At 36.9% G+C, this 15,905-nt stretch overlaps 2 long non-coding RNA genes across 8 annotated transcripts in view; one reads left to right on the top strand and one right to left on the bottom strand.

The window, feature by feature from the left end:
* Positions 1-15,905, top strand: part of LOC140617250 (uncharacterized) — a 132,093-nt gene that overhangs the window by 80,558 nt on the left and 35,630 nt on the right. The gene's annotated exons all lie outside the window — the stretch shown is intronic.
* The window catches only part of LOC140617249 (uncharacterized), a 326,911-nt gene that overhangs the window by 55,470 nt on the left and 255,536 nt on the right, over positions 1-15,905 (bottom strand). For 5 of the 6 annotated variants that reach the window (XR_012017475.1, XR_012017474.1, XR_012017472.1 and 2 more), the window contains exons 4-5: positions 9,109-9,294; positions 3,484-3,595 (exon numbers count right to left, since the gene is read on the bottom strand). This is a non-coding gene — a long non-coding RNA (uncharacterized lncRNA). The remainder of the gene's footprint in view (positions 1-3,483; positions 3,596-9,108; positions 9,295-15,905) is intronic. The other variant, XR_012017476.1, reaches the window with a different exon arrangement.

A 15,905-nucleotide genomic window follows, 5' to 3' on the forward strand; every position in this document is an offset into this window, starting at 1 on the left:
AAATATACAGTTGCTAAGCTTTGAATTCTGGGTTTTCAATTTAAACATATCACTCCAGTGTTTCCTGGCTTCCATCTTTGCTATTGGGAAATAAGCTGCCAATCTAATTGGGATTGTTATTATTTTTTTTTTTAGGAAAACTCTTTTCTGGGGACATCTGGATGGCTCAGTCGTTGTTAAATATCTGCCTTGGGCTCAGGTCATGATCCCAGGATCCTGGGATTGAGCCCCACATAAGGCTTTATACTCAGCAGGGAGTCTGCTTCTTCCTTTCCCTGTGTGCGTTCTCTATCTCAAACAAGTAAATACATTTTTTTTTAAAGAAAACTCTTTCCTGTCTTCTTTAGTGATATTATTTTTGATGTATTGTACTTTCACTATGATATTTCCAGATGTGAATTTTTATTTATACCTCCTGTTTGAAATTCTTAGGACTCCTTGAATCTAAGGATTCATACCCTTTATCAATTTTGAATAAAATTTCCAGTGTTTTCCTTTTACATATTTCCTCCTTCATCTCTCTTTCTCTCTCTCTTCCATGTTCATAAATCTTTCTTTCATATTTCCCTTATTTAAATACTCTGCTATATTCTGAGAAATTTTGCGTGATGGTGTGGTTCACTAGTTTCTGGACTTTTTAAATGGTTCTTTTATAAATTTTCCTGCTTATTTTGTAAGCTTCCCTTATTATATTTCTATCTTTTGTTAATGTATAAAGCATAATTGTTTTTCATATTGTAAATGATAATCTCAACGCTGGAAGAGGTGCTTTAGAAGTTGTTTTTTGCAAGAATTTTTTGAAACATGAATAAGACTTCCTCCATAGATGAACTACATTTCTTTTTACTATGTGCTGAAGAGCATTACAAACCTTGATCTACTTTATAGTTTTTTGATCTGTGTTTTTAAAATCATGCAAATTATATTGATTTAGCCATTACACTCATATAAAGCTAGCCAGTGGTCCTGTAATTGATCAGAAGACTTTTCTTAATTGCTACCTAGAGTGAAGGGCAAGAAAGGCAATTTTCCTTGCAGTTTTGTGTTTTAGCTCACCACTTCATTGAAGATATAGTATCTGTTGGCCCAACTACATGCAGGACGGTTCCCAGTATGGGTCCAGGCACTGCTAAGTCCAAAGCTTTGTTTCCAGAATGCTTTGCTCTAGAAGATCAGTATATCCAGAAGTTTTAGAGCCTTATCTCTCGGCAGTTTTGGTCTTGTTTTGATCCTGGCACTGGCACGTTTTATTATTATCTCACAGGGTTGTTTATTCACTTGAAAGTCAAATTTTATCAAACGCTTTTATATGTTTACAGCAGGAGGCTTTCAGTGTCTCTGGTTTGCCATATTGCCAGTAATAGAAGTCTAAACTGAAGAATATTTTCCGTATTTCAGATATCATATACTGGTCAGTTTAAGTATTTTGTTTAACTCTGCTGCAAGATTACCATTTTGCTTTGTTTATAATCATTTTAACGTATTCAAAGTTTTATTAATTACTCAAGCTTTTGGATCATGATTGAAACAATTTCCTATGACACGTTTATAAAAAAGTTTTTATATGTATTTTCCTAAAAATGTTTAAAGTTTTCTTTCTTCATTTCAATCTTCATTCCAATTGAAACTGACTTCTGTGTATGAAATGAAGTAAGGATATTATCTTTCCATATAAATAACCAATTACCAAGTACCTGTCATTGAATAGTTCGTCATTTGGCCATATAAGTTTTCATATGTATGTAAATTTTTATTAGAGACAGGCTTTCAATTAATGACTAAATGTATTTTAATGGTTATCTTTCCAGGTTCTTTCTTTCTTCTCACATTAATTTTGTGCTTTTTAATTTTATTGGAAAATTGACTCTTTGAAGAAGAGTCGATTCATATTCTCTCTTTGAAGAATATGTTAGCATAAAGTCTATAGCAGTTTCTTATGACTTTTTAAAAAATTTGCATTGTTTTTCATAATTACAAGGGTTTATCTTCTCTCTGAATTCTGATATGTCTTTTTTTCGATTTAGTCTAACACTGCTCTGGGTTTGGGCAGTACCTTCAAGTTTAAACTGAGTGGGCCATTTTGACCTGAACTTCTTACTTTTTAAAACAATTGTACACCTTTATTGTTGCTAGGGAAATGTTTTCTTGATCCCATATTTTAATTTCTTTGATTATTACCGAAGATGACTATTTTGTTTCTTTTATGTACACTTCCTTGAACCATCTCATGTTCTTTATCCCCTCTCCTCATTATATTTTTTATTAGCGTCTTGGTATTTTTCTCATGAATGAATACATACTGTTTACATATTAAATATATTAACCCTTTATTGGTCATAGTGATTATTTTCCCCAGATATTTGCTTAATTATGTCTTTAATTGTACTCTGTACTTTCTAATCTGTATTTTATTCTTTGTTTGCATCACATTACCCATATCCACATATATGTGTAGTGTATATTTATATATGTGTGTGTATGTATACATATGTGCATGTGTATACTCTGTTACTGACTGAAAAATGTCTGGAAATGGATGAACTCCTTCAGGTAATAGACTGTTTTGAAAGGATTTTAGAATTCTTTAAATTAAACCAGATAAGATTTTCATTTAAAATTTCTCTGAGAACTTATTAAGATGCTATTATAACATTAAGGGTTTGTTTTATTTTTTAAAAATATTTTATTTATTTGTTCATGAGAGATATAGAGAGAGGAGGGCAGAGAGAGAAGCAGGCTCCATGCAGGGAGCCTGATGCAGGACTTGATCCCGGGCCCCCAGGATCACACCCCGGGCTGAAGGCAGTGCTAAGCTGAGCCACCCGGGCTGCACACATTAAGGGTTTATGTTACTATCTTACATGATACACACACACACACAAACACACACACACACATACATATTCATTTGGTATACCAGTTGATTTTGCTGAAGTTGCTATACAATAATGAGTGACAAAAGTGCTTACTTCCTAATTATTTTCTTTTGAAAAAAATTACAAATGTACAATAAGCTGACTTTGTTTGCAAAGAAAAATGTCAGAAGTGACATTTCCACATTTCAGTATACTAATGATCTTGGCCAAAAGAAATGTAAAATCAGCCAAGGCTACTGTCATTTTTAGGGGCTCACAATTGGAGGAATAAACAATATGTTAAGATTATTCACTGTTAACATATAATTATGATCCCTAAATATCAGCCTAACCATGTTGATTGAATCCTGCTAGAATGGGCAAAAGTGTCATTTAGTTAGCAATACAAAATTATCAACAAGCTAATAAAAATGGCATTCTAGAATGTCAGATTAGGAGAGTGGAAGGGGATGGGAAAGGTCTGTATATAAAGCTAAAGTGGGTTTGGTATGCAAACTGTAGCACTGACCCAGTCAAGGGATCAGTTTAAGTAAAATTAGTCATTGTACAGTACAGACTAATCAACGTATTTCATGTTTTCACTTCCATCTCATCATGAACCATTTACCTTGACCCCTAAAAGCATTCTCTCAGCAAGGCTGCCTCATAGAAGAAGCTGTTTAGGGTAGATGACACTTGATACTTCAGAGAATTCAAGGAAGATGTTTTGTTCTTTTGATCTGCAATTTAATTGAAACACAGTAGTACTTAACCTTGAAATATTATGCCTTGCATTTGTCCATGTCACCATCTGTAACCAATCATATCAATGTAGTTAATTCAGCAGTTCCCAAAATATTTTTGCTGAGTTAAAACCCTGTGATTTTTCCATATGAAAGTTTGAAATTATATATTATGTATATACATACATACATATGTGTGTGTGTATATATATAATTTATATCTCAATTTATCTGTAACAGTTCTTTTTTTTTAAATTTTTTTTTATTTATTTATGATAGTCACAGAGAGAGAGAGAGAGAGGCAGAGACATAGGCAGAGGGAGAAGCAGGCTCCATGTACCGGGAGCCCGATGTGGGATTTGATCCTGGGTCTCCAGGATCACGCCCTGGGCCAAAGGCAGGCGCCAAACCGCTGCGCCACCCAGGGATCCCCTGTAACAGTTCTTAACTTATTATTGGTTTGCACTTTTCCACCCTGAAGTATCAGATTAGAAAGTTGACATAGAAGTAAAAATTATAGATAGCAACTGAAAGAAAATTGCAAGTGCTTTATCTTAGAATGCCCAGCATAGGCAGTGATAATTCAAACAAGACTCCCCTCCTTTTTTTTTTTTTTTAAAGATTATCGGGCAGCCTGGATGGTTCAGTGCCCGCCTTTGGCCCAGGGTGTCATCCTTGAGACCCGGGATCGAGTCCTACGTCGGGTTCCCTGCATGGAGCCTGCTTCTCCCTCTGCCTGTGTCTCTCATGAGTGAATAAATAAAATGTTAAAAAAGAAAAAAAAGAGAATATCAACTGCTTGTCTCCAGTGGAAACTGCCCTCCACATCATCTGTACTACTTTGGAGTAATTTATTCATTCATTCATCTACTGTGTTACTGGCACTACACAGAATGCTAGAGATAATATGATAAATTTAAAGAGACACTGTTTCCGCTCTCATGAAGTTTACAGGCTTGTGGGAACACAGTCATAAATCAAATAATCAGGGTAATGAGTATGTAATTACAAACTGAGAAAAATGCTCTGAAGGAAAGGAACAAGATTCTAGAACATAAAAGAAGGACATCTAGACTGGTGAGGAAAGGTGGATTTCTCTGGTAAAGCAAACCTTGAGGTAGAGTTAACTGGGAAAAGGAAAGGGGAGCATTCCAGACAGGGAAACAGCCAGTGTATAAGGGCCATGTAACTAGAGGAAGCCCAAAGCCATTCCTCTACTTTCTCCCCTCCAAATCCCCAGGGCTGGTGGATTACGGCCAAAGAAGAGTGCCTTGCCAATGCTGTTGCTGCTGCTACTTAGGGTTTAAGGCTGAATCCATGACAAGGAGATTTCTGGTTGGGCTGAGACAAGTTGAATTGCCCTATGCCTAGGACTAACCACCTGTGCTCTTCTCCCAAAACATACCAGGAGAGACATGAGCTTTGGCCCTTGTCTAATAAGAATAACTCTTACATAAACAATAATTGAACATTAGGTGATGCCTGAAACAAAATTATTGAAACCAACAGAACAAAATTTTAAATATAATAAATATGTACAAAAAAGGACATTAGAAATCTAAAAGAGCTCTTGCATAGTATATGTTCTTTATAGACTTCTCCACCTTTATAAGGCTACCTTCCTATTTCTAAGCCTTCCCCCACTATTTGTAACAACCCTGTATACCTTAAGAACTTAGACACTAATCTCCTTATGTCTTCTATCTTGTTTATATTAATCACTATAAGAATCCTAGGACTCCCAGTTTATTCCACATATCCCATAGCTTATATGTCACTTCTCTGACCTGTTTCCCACCCTTTCCTAAAGTCTTGAAACCCTTCCATTGGGCCCTGCAGATATAACAATCAGTCGTCAGCAAATCACTCCTATCCTTGACCTATGATTCCCTTCTAAGTGTATTGGATTAAAATTAAAATGGTCTACATTTAAATACACTATTTCATTTAAATATATCAGGAAATTAAAAAGAGGCAGTACAAAGATAGAGATGATAATATAAACAAATGCTGGCTCACTGAAAAGTTTAAGATCGACCTTTGGTAAAACTGATAAGGAAAATAATAAAATACAGAATGAAAAGGCAGAAACAACCATAGACATAATACAAATAAAAAATGGTGAGAGTATTATGAATAACTAGCTGCTACTACGGATAAATTTCAAAGCTTAAATGAAATGGGTCAACTTGTAGAAAATTGTCAAAATGTGAAAAGTGTCATAAGAGGTTCTCCAGTAACTAATTAACACTAACAAGGGTGTGTGTGGAGCATATTTCTCTAGAAAGTTTATTTGCTGGTCAGAAGAATTAGCAGAAGTTGGGGCACTTGGGTGGCTCAGTTGGTTGTGTCCAACTTTTGATTTCAGTTCAGGTCATGATCTCAAGCCCTACACTGGTAGAGCCTGCTTAATATTCTCTCCCTCTCCCTCTACTCTCCCCTCCTCCTTTTAAAAAAATTAGTAAACATTGCTGTGAACAAGAATTGGTCTTTATAATTTAAGTAAAGCCTATGTGAGCTTATAGCAAGAGAAGGAGAAAGAAAAAGAGGAAAGAGCAAAGTCCAAAGACACTGAAATAGCAACCAAAAATCTCTACTTCCAAAAAGCTTCAGTTCCAGATAGTTTTGTAGGTAAGTTCTACCAAACTTGTAAGGAAGATTTAGTTCTATTTTGTGAGAAGTTCTTTCAGAAAAAAGTAAGAGTGAAAGCCTATCTAGCTCATTTTATCAGACTAGCATAATCTTATACAATGGGATAAAAACAATAAAAGTAACAGAAGATAAAGGTTAATTTCACTTATGAACATAGATGACCTAGGAATAAACTTAACCAAAGAGGTGAAAGACCTGTACTTTGACTATAAAATGCTGACAGGAAAAACTGAAGACAACACCAACAAATGGCAAGATATTCCATGCTTATGGATTAGAAGAATTGATATTATCAGAATGTCTATATTACTCAAAGCAATATACAGATTCAATACAATCCCTATCAAAATACCAGTAGCATTTTTCACAGAACTAGAACAAATTATACTAAAATTTATATGGAACCAGAGAAGATTTCCAAATAGCCAAAGCAGTCCTGAGAATGAAAAACAAAGCTGGAGGTATCACAATTCCAGATTTCAAGATATATTACAAAACTGTAGTAATCAAAAACTGTAGTATCAAAATACTTGCACAAAAATAGACACATAGATCAAGAGAATGGGATAGAGACCCCAGAAATAAGCTCACATTTATATGGTTATTTAATCTATGACAAAGGAGGCAAGACTATATAATGGGAAAAGATAGACTTCAACAAATGGTCCTGGGAAAACTGGGCAGCTACACGTAGAAGAATGAAACTGGACTATTTCCTAACACAATACACAAAAATAAACTCAAATGGATTAAAGACCTAAACATGAGACCTGAAACCATAAAAATCCTAGAAGAGAACATAGGCAGTAATTTCTCTGACATTAGACATAGCAACATTTTTCTAAATATGTCTCTTAAGGCAAAGGAAACAAAAGCAAAATCAAGCTGGTGGGGTTTACATCAAAATAAAAATACAACCTTCTGAATGGAAGAAGATATTTGCAAATGATATATCTGATGATGGATTAATATCCAAAATATAGAAAGAACTTCTATAACTCAACACCAAAGAAATCATTAAAAAAATGGGCAAAGGGGATCCCTGGGTGGCACAGCGGTTTGGCGCCTGCCTTTGGCCCAGGGCACGATCCTGGAGACCCGGGATCGAATCCCACGTCGGGCTCCCGGTGCATGGAGCCTGCTTCTCCCTCTGCCTGTGTCTCTGCGCCTCTCTCTCTCTCTCTCTCTCTCTCTCTCTCTGTGACTATCATAAATAAATAAAAATTAAAAAAATTTAAAAAAAATGGGCAAAGGACCTAAATTAGACACTTTCCCAAAGAGGACATACAGTTGGCCAACAGACACTTGAAAATATTCTCATCAGTCATCATCCGGGAAATGCAAATTGAAACCACAATGGGATATCACCTCACAACCGTCAGAATGGCTAGAATAAAAAACACAAGAAACCAGAAGTGCTAGTGAAGATGTGGAGAAAAAGGAACCTCCCTTGCACTGTTGGTGTGAAGGTAAATGGGTGCAGCCACTGTGGAAAATAGTACGGTGGTTCCTCAAAAACTTAAAAATAGAAATACTTATGATCCAATGACTCTACTATTGGGTACTTCCCCAGGGAAAAGGAAAACATTAATTCAAAAAGATATATGCACCCCCATGTTTATTGCAGTATTATTTTATGCAGAAGCAACCTAAGTGTCCATCAATAGACAAATGGATAAAGAAAATGTGGCATAGACACAGAACCCCCCCCCCCAACACACACACACAGAGTAGAATATTACACAGCCATAAAAATTGAAACCATGCCATTTGAGACAATATGGATGGACCTATAGAGTATTATGCTAAGTGAAATAAAGGAAATAAAAAAAAAAAAAGAACCAAAATGAGAACCAGAGAACAGATGGTTACCAGAGAGAAAGGGCTTGGGGATCTGGGCAAAATGGGAGATAGGGAGAGGGAGATACAGGTTTCTAGTTATGGAATAAGTCATGGGAATAGAAAGAGCATAAGGAATACAGTCAATGATATTCTAACAGCAATGTAATGAGACAGATGGTATCTATGTATAACATATCGACTTGTCAAATCATTAAGTTGTACACCTGAAGCTGATGTAACATTGTGTATCAATTATACTTAATTTAAAAATACATGAAACAATCCTTAAAATGTTAACTGGATCTTTCAGGGTATTTAAAAATTAATACATTTCAAACAGGAATTGAAGATCATCAGAATTACTACCAATGTAACTCACTATATTAACAACCATGTAAGAAAAATCATGTCAATGGATAGAAAATATTTCTAAAATTCAAGAACTATGATTAAAACTCAGAAAACTAAGAATGGAGGGCTTCTGTAGTTAAGGGCTTAGTTAAGGACTTCCTTAACTTGATAAGATTACATACAAAAAACCTACAGTAAATGTTATATTTAATAGGAAAACATATCTCTTCCCTCTAAGATGTGGAATGACATGGTTGCCTACTATCACTGCTGTTGTTCAACAGAGTGGATCCTGGATAACAGGATAGGAAAAGAGAGAAAGAATAGGTAAAAGCAGGACAGGGCAGATGTTAAACTTTCATTACATACAAACTATAAAATTACCTGCCTTTGGAAACCTACAAGTTTCAACAACTAACAGTGGTAAGAGAATTCAAGGGTATAAAAAAAGAACTCACAAAAAATCAGGAGAATTTATCTACCTCAGTAGGGATTATATATCAGAATTATATATCCATATCCTCTATTGTATAACTAGGCACTGTGATCCTCCAGTCCCATTATGGCAGAGGATACTTCATTCCAAAATTATGTTGGCATTGGCTATGGGACTTGTTTTGGTCAATGGTCTGTTAGTGGACTGAGAACAAAAGCTTTCCACCTACTTGAATGGTTCAGTTTGGTTCTCTTGCACTCCTGCCAGTCACCAAGAGAAGAATATTCCTTAGGTATCTCCCGTTTCAAGGAGAATGGAGAGCCATATAGAGTGGACCTGCAGCCAACCTGTAGCCCAGAGCCAAGATCAGTTGTTCTTCGTCCAGTCCTGAGAGCCCTAGTCAACCTAAGGACACCTGAGAGAGAAATAGACATATTTAGTTTTGTAAACCATGGAGTTTTGGATTGGCTTATTATACCACATTGCTGGAGTTACAGCTAATAAAACCAGCGATAAGTAATTTGAACTATAATCAAAAATAAAAACCAAGTCTCTATTATAGTCACTGAGCTTGTTGTTATTTAGGTTCTTATTAGCATTATTGTGGCAGTAGCTAAAAAAGCCCAGCCAGCAACAAATGGAAAATATAATAAAAATGAGATTCCAAACTTCCTAACAACCAAAAACTATATTACTACATAAAAAATAGAAAAATAAAAAAATATCTAGTCATTAACCTAATGAAGAACACTGAAACTTCCATCATGTAATTTCTGTCGTGTAACATTAATTCTATCATGTAGTATAAAAGATAATGAGCGGAGGAATGTTCATTAATTTAAATGAATAATGCGGGCCCACGTTTTATAAGAACACATCCAACTAAAATGATTTATATGAATGGTATTAGAATGGTAGCATGTGAGTGGAGGGAAGCAAATGGATGTGGGAAAGGGAGACAGAAGGCAATCAGTCCATTGAATCAAAGCCTTTCGTTGTCAATTGATGGTGAAAGTCATAAACCAAGAAGTGTGTCACCTCAAGCCTCCATACCCAAAGTCCAAAACAAAACAAAAAACAAAGGGAAAATTAAAGCATCTCTTCTAGAGAATACTGAATACTAAGAAGAAACTATCACGCGTAATGTACGTACACAGAATACCATTTATAAAGTGAGAGAGAAAGTAAGCTTACTTTTTGATCAGTTAAATGTCTTCCAAAGCAGAGAGCAATAAGAAAGGGAGGGAAAAAAGCAGTATCTCATTTCTGTTTTTTTTTTTTCCTTAAAACTTCTCATTCTATATTTGTACATATGACTATCTGTGTCTGGCTTTCCAGACACCTGGCTCTCTTCAACTAAGCACCAATAATTTCTACATCTGTACAAGTTGATGATAATCCTCATAATCAGCCAAATCCCTGTGAATGATCTTTGAGGATTGCAAGGGCCTACTTTACATCTGAGTTGGATTGCACAATCCATAATGGCCCATACAGCTGCTTAGGAGGAAGAAATATGTGCTATTTTGAAGGTGAAAAGGGATGAGAAGATAGGCCAGTCAGGAGGAGCACTGGGCAAGTTCCTTTGCATTCATGCTTTCCCCAGTGCTTGCTCACTCCTGGCTCTGGACCTTTAAGATAAAGAGGCTTCCTGGAACAGAAGTACATGGTGGGCAGTGGGCAGTGGGCAGTGTGGATCCTGGAATCCTGATCACATCACTCCTGCCTTTCCTTGGGAACCAATTTGCATCTACCTCGACACAACAAATACTTTCTCCCTGAAAAGTTATATATTAATAATAAGTGCAATGTAATGTGTACATTCTGTGCTTGGCCCAAGGCCAAGTACTCAGCTTATTCTCCTGTGGGTTTTTTACAGATAAAGAAACTGAGCTCAGAGAAGTTAATTTATCCAAGGCCTTGCAGTTAATTTTAAGAACTGGGGTATGTCTGATTCCAAGGACCCCGTGGGCTAGAGGATCCTGCCTGGGATCATTTACCATAACTGGTAAATGGCAGAAACCAGATTTAAATTGAGGTCTTGACTTCCACATTTTGGTTTTCACCACTCACTGAATAGTTGAGTTTATGAACAATGAGCGAAGCGATCAATCAGTGCTGTTTAAAGAGAAACATACTTGATTAATTTTGCCAGTGAATATTAAGAAATATGCTAATATCATGCTTTTTATTAGATTTGAGTTATAAATGTTACTGTTGCCAGAGGTTAAAGGCAGCATCAAGTCTTAAAACAACTGATTCAGAATAGGTTTTGGGTAGGGTACGACCCAGGGCAGGGACTGAAAGTAGGATGCCAAAGGGAGATTATAGCATAATCCTCCCACATAAAATATATTTTTTAAAAGATTTTATTTCTTTATTCATGAGAGACACAGAAAGAGGCAGAGACACAGGCAGAGGGAGAAGCAGGCTCCTCCCCATGGGGAGCCTGATGTGGGACTTTATCCCAGGACCTCGGGATCATGACCTGAGCAAGAGGCAGACACTCAACCACTGAGCCATCCAGGCATCCCCCACATTACCACTGTACATTAAGAAATATATTAGCTGGAATTAGAAACATGAATAGGAGTACTCTAAGATTAAATATTTTTCTGTGCCTCAGCTTATCCATATAATGAAAACAGTACTAGTACCTATCTCAGTGTTTAGGGGAAGGATTAAATGAGTTAACACAGGCAAAGTGCCTAGAACAGTGTCTGGCACATAGTGAGCACTTAATAATAGCTGTAAGTATTAATAATGTTATTGTTTCAGCCCTGCTTTAAAGGAACCAAACAGTAGGAGTCGGGGGGCGTAACAGTGAATAGTGCTTCCTGAAATGGCAAAGGGTACGTCACATCAAATTAAGAAATGAAAAAAGCAAAATTATATCCCCTCTTCCAAAATGTTTATTTTTCTAACATATGGATACCAAAGCTTTGAGAAACTAGTTTTTAAAAATCCAACAAAAATCTAAAGTGTGTCTCTATTCTTTAAATTCACAACCACTTCTCAGGCAGAGAGAGGAGTGGCTATATCCAGTCCTTGTGGGAAAAGCAGGCCTGAATGAGTGTCCTTTCTAAGGTTCTGTTCCACATGACCTTCTTGCGACCTGAGAATGTCACTTGATGCCATTTTTCTCATTCAAATCCACTGCGAATCTGGATAAAACCAGTTCCTTACAGAAATCCAGATGCTGCCTCTAACCCAAACTGCGCCCCATGAGTACATCATGGCCTCCTGCTCCCGCTCTGTAGTCAAGGCAATAGCAGTTGATATCTTAATTGCTGCTATCTGGCAGAGAAAGCATACACCTGTTGACGGACTGGCTCAAAACAATTTTCAAGAGGAACTTCAAATGGAAGACAAGATTCTTCCAGGCCAGCACCACCTCAGCTAGGCTACTGAAAGGAAGACCCAGTGCCCCGGGTTGATAGGATGCCTTTTCCAATGAGCACAGGTGCAAGTCACCATTTCTCCAGACTGATGTGTGGTCAGCACGTCCTCAGACAATATTAGAATAGGAAATCCCACAGAGACCTGCTAGAAATCCTCTCACTAGGACAATAGTTCCAGTCTGTGAATAATGCCTGGATAATATATTTATAAAAGATGTTGGAGATTTTCGACCTTGGCAAATGATATATGTTTAGAAATCCATCCTTAAGTGAACACATATTGTAAACAGGCAGGTCAGCTTAACAGGGATATCCTGTAAAATGTCCTTAATAAATATACAATTAAGGAATAGGGCTTGATGGCTTTTCTAGATGGAATTTTGTTATAGCTACCTTCAAATCCGATAGCTCAGGTTTGTTTGTTGAAGCTTCTTCTGACCTCAGGAGAATTACTTTATTTCCCAACTGCTACCACAAGCATTTATCTCATTCGGTTTTTTCTTGGTTTTCCAAAGTCTAATTGGGCCAGCTCTACCTACATGTGTTCAGCTTTCTAGTGATTTATTTCATATGTTCCTTCTGCTTATTTCAATTTGGCATTTGTTCCTATCATTCCCATATGTCAACAGGTTACTTTAAATTCAGCTATCTTATAGAGGCCCTGAAGATAACCATGATTTTCATACCAGTGAAAATAGTTATAGAAAAATAACTTCGGTATTTGGATGAGCTAATTAATTCCAAAGTGTTCATTTCCCACAGATCCTTAATTCCTGCACAAATGAAACTTGAGAAAACTTTCTCCCCATACAGGCCCTAATAGTATCAACTCCTTCTGTTTCTCAGACAGATCTTCTGTTTTCTTTTCTGTTCAACCCCAACTCTTTTTGGAAGAGTGATGATGCTGAGTGCTTCATAAACACCAGCAGCCAAAAGTGGAAGCATATGCTACTCAGAAGCCTTTATTGCCAAATTATATAGATCAGCTTCTTGACACTATTCTCTCACACGTATGGATCCCAGGACCAGCTGCACTCATTCATCTCCTTATAAAGGACTACCGTTCAACTGTTTTAATAAATGAAATGCTTTGAAATGCCCCTTTCTTTAAGAAAATGATATATTCTTATTTTATTTTTAAAAAAGACATAGCATCATTTAAATATGAAAATGTATTAATTTTACCAGTGAAATGATGACTAAATCTTCAAAAGACTTAGTTCCCATAAAAGATATAACACCAGCACTCTTGGTGGTGCTCAATTAATGAAGCATTTGATGGATACGGGGTACCAAGGCTATTTCAGCACAGAATAAGAACATCTGGGTACAAAGTGAAAAAGCCAAATATCATGATGCTTCAGTAGTTGACACCGAGTAGTCACATTTCGGGTAGAAATATTTCTCTTTTAACAAATCATTTCGTTATCTTAACATCTATATTAATAAGCTTATACAGCATTTGGTCTAAAGCACTTTCTAAACCCTTGGGTTCCCGTAACAGCTCTCCTGTCAAAGTGACATTAAATACATTTGACAGATGCAGCTGATGCCTACAGAGCCAGCTAGGTTTGACTGCCTCGTATCCCAGACCAGTGAGCGGGATGGCTTTGGCTTGATTTGTCACTGGAGCATCTCAACTTACTGCAGTATTACTAACAACGGGTATTGTACAACGTTCTGGTGTCCTCTTTTAAGCGGGGGATTTGGCTACACTTCAGAGCAAAGTAGTCATTTCTTTTCTGTGGCTAGGGAAGCTTTGCAACCATTTTGATTGCATCGTGTTACCTTGTTAGTTCTTTGACAATAGCAGACAAATATTGCATTTGGGCTTTCCGTGTTGCTTGTGAGTAGTTACTGAATCTGACCTGCTTTTTAATGCAAACATTATGCAGACTGCAACCAGACAATGGAAAGTCTGTTTGCAACCTGAGCAGGGCTGGATGCAATCTTTCCCAGTGGGTATCTATCATTTCAGGTGCTGCTGAAGAATTCATTGTAGAATTTTCATTTTTCAACTGTTTGTTAGAATCACATACCAAGTCAAATTTAATTAGTTATATTCATCCGGCAGATGGTACAATATTCTATAATAAAGCCTAAATTCCTTTACTTAATTGAGTAATGCATTTCATATGATCTCTTTCACAAATTTCAAAACTGATTCTCCTTAAGCAGGCCTGCACACTATTTGGATGCAGGCCCAAACAGGTTAAAATTGATTTAATACTTTCCCTCCAAAGAACATTATGTAAATGAAAGGAAGTCTGCCCTGAGTGACTTATTTTAATGTCTGCTTCTACATAAATTACATCTGCATCTGGGACAAAGAAGTGGGAGTAAGATTATGTGGGAACAAATTTCTGAAATTTTGAATGCAACATGTTACAGAGATGGTCACATTTAAATGAATAAAATTTGTTTCACACTGGAATAACTTAATGTCCATTATCAGTTTGTTGAAACCGTCTTTGATAATATTAAACACATTCGTCATAGCCATACCGATTTTGCTTCCAGGACAGCCAATTAATCTGAACATTAGAACTAGAGTGGAGGGTCTATCTCTATATATTATACATTATTATAGGCATTATAGGCATCTGTAGTGCCCAAACCATTTTTGGACAACACGGATCAATGGAATATTGCATTCTTGGTAGATCTTGAATTGCTGCTTTACCACCTAACAGTCAAAAGGGATTTCATTCTCCCCTAAATATTGTTACCATTACATCAGGCATCTGCCCACTTTTCCCTCAAGTGAAAACGTGATTTGAAACATGCTAAATTTTCCCAGCCTATATCAACAACCCATAAAAAGGTATGAGCTGATTCATCAAATGCCGGAAGTGGAAGAAATTTTATGCGTCTCTTATTCCAGAGACAGTAAATATTCTGCACATATGCTGGAATTGCTTTGCTCTAGCACCTACTGTAATGATGGTACATGTGGCTTCTCACCCTCTCTGCCAAAGCCCTCCAGTCACGAAGTGAATCCTATTTGCCATACTTTTCTCTTTTATTATGCTCATAAGGAAATTAAGGCACGGGATCCCTGGGTGGCGCAGTGGTTTAGCGCCTGCCTTTGGCCCAGGGCACGATCCTGGAGACCCAGGATCAAATCCCACGTCGGGCTCCCGGTGCATGGAGCCTGCTTCTCCCTCTGCCTGTGTCTCTGCCTCTCTCTCTCTCTCTCTCTATCATAAATAAATAAAAATTGAAAAAAAAAAAAGAAATTAAGGCACAAAGACTTGCAGTAGAACCCTTTAACTTAATGACAGAGGTGACTAAATCCAAGAAAAGACTAATATATATCTCAACTCCTAGCTAGATATCTTCCCCACTGCATTATGTTACCTCCTGAATGAAAAATTCTAGGGTCCAGATTGATGGGGAGGAAACATAACTTTCCTCTATGCTTTTATCTTGAGTAGCTGGGGCTTACAAATTAAACTGACACAAAACAGATTAATGGGGGAAAAGGTTGCAGGTTTTATTTTTATTCATTTATTTGACACAGAGAAAGAGAGTGCAAAAGCAAGGGGAGTGGCAGAGAGAAAGGGAGAAGCAGACCTCCCACTGAGCAGGGAGACCAATGTGGGCTCTATCCCAAGACCCTGGG

This window comes from Canis lupus, chromosome 25 (assembly GCF_048164855.1).
Source record: "Canis lupus baileyi chromosome 25, mCanLup2.hap1, whole genome shotgun sequence".
In the NCBI taxonomy this organism is placed as follows: domain Eukaryota; kingdom Metazoa; phylum Chordata; class Mammalia; order Carnivora; family Canidae; genus Canis; species Canis lupus.